The sequence below is a fragment of the Octopus bimaculoides genome, chromosome 8 (genome assembly GCF_001194135.2).
Source record: "Octopus bimaculoides isolate UCB-OBI-ISO-001 chromosome 8, ASM119413v2, whole genome shotgun sequence".
Taxonomy (NCBI): domain Eukaryota; kingdom Metazoa; phylum Mollusca; class Cephalopoda; order Octopoda; family Octopodidae; genus Octopus; species Octopus bimaculoides.
The window spans coordinates 95,109,535-95,111,098 of NC_068988.1; the positions used below are offsets into that span (position 1 = coordinate 95,109,535).

Sequence of the window (1,564 nt, forward strand, 5' to 3'; positions counted from 1 at the left end):
GCTTACGACGTCGAGGGTTCCAGTTGATCCGATCAACGGAACAGCCTACTCGTGAAATTAACGTGCAAGTGGCTGAGCACTCCACAGACACGTGTACCCTTAACGTAGTTCTCGGGGATATTCAGCGTGACACAGTGTGACAAGGCTGGCCCTTTGAAATACAGGCACAACAGAAACAGGAAGTAAGAGTGAGAGAAAGTTGTGGTGAAGGAGTAGATCAGGGTTCGCCACCATCCCCTGCCGGAGCCTCGTGGAGCTTTAGGTGTTTTCGCTCAATAAACACTCACAACGCCCGGTCTGGGAATCGAAACCGCGATCCTATGACCGCGAGTCCGCTGCCCTAACCACTGGGCCATTGCGCCTCCACGCCAACGACAACAGCACATCATTAAAGGCTCCGACATTTACTCAGTCTCATATTCACAAACATACAACACGTGATGTGTTGGTGCTGTTTAACCCTAGGTCAGTCTTGACTAAACAGGCCTGATCAAAGGTAACCCGGCCATAAGTAGATCGTTTTTTTTTTGTTTTTTTTTTACCCTCCCCTATCTTTTGCATAAGAAATCGAAGAACCAAAGAGGACACAGTGTAATGTATGTTTTTTTCTAAGACTTTAAGTATTCTTAGAATTGATGATGATTTGGTGCTATTTCTAGCAAGATGAGAGAGCACTCAAGGTCTAGCATCTGCCCCTAACGTCGGCTCTCGCTTGTCTGTCTGTGTGTATACAGAACACACACACACACGTGTAAAGATTGTCTAACAACACGGCTAATTGGGACGAAACACGTGACTACGTTGTTGAAATTACAAATCTAATGAAAATAGCTGAAGAGAAATATTGACCGAGATATTAATTTTTGCCGAGGGAAGAGCGCGGGAGCAAATATACACACACACACACAGACGGTGAGGGCGGGAGTACTAACACCTCTTCGTTTCTGTATAGCAAGGGTGGAAAAGAGATCATGAATATCGATTATTAACCTAACACTAGTTGATGATAATCCCTACGCATTAAAAGGAAAAAAAAAGGTATAAAAGAAAGACAAGTGACTCTGTTGGGAATTGAACTCACATACCGTGTGATATTTTTTCCTTTTTTTTCTTTTTCCTTTGTTATTTTATTTTCCCTTTTCATTTCGTTTCTTCTTTTCTTTTGGTTGTTACTTCTGGATAACGTCTGTATTTACGAGAGGGGACAACTAGTGCTCAGCAAAACCCATGCATACATACCTACACACAGGTGTGCGTGCACGCTTGTGTATACATGCACAGGCGCAGGTGTGGTTGTTTGGTAAGAAGCTTGCTTCTCAACCACATGGTTCCGGGTTCAGTCCCACTGCGTGTCACCTTGGGCCAGTGTTTTCTGCTATAGCCCCGGGCCGACCAAAGCATTGTGGGGGGCTTTGGTAGACGGAAACTGAAAGAAGCTCGTCATACATGTGTGTGTGTGTGTGTGTGATTGTCCCCCTACCATCACTTGACAACTGATGTTCGCGTGTTTACTTCCCCGTAACTTAGTGGTCCGTCAAATGACCGAGAGAATAAGTACTAGGCT

General features: G+C 44.8%; 2 long non-coding RNA genes across 3 annotated transcripts in view; one reads left to right on the top strand and one right to left on the bottom strand.

The window, feature by feature from the left end:
• Positions 1-1,564, top strand: part of LOC128248606 (uncharacterized) — an 82,290-nt gene that overhangs the window by 17,803 nt on the left and 62,923 nt on the right. The window lies entirely within an intron of this gene.
• LOC128248607 (uncharacterized) overlaps positions 1-1,564 on the bottom strand; it is a 34,417-nt gene that overhangs the window by 2,004 nt on the left and 30,849 nt on the right. The gene's annotated exons all lie outside the window — the stretch shown is intronic.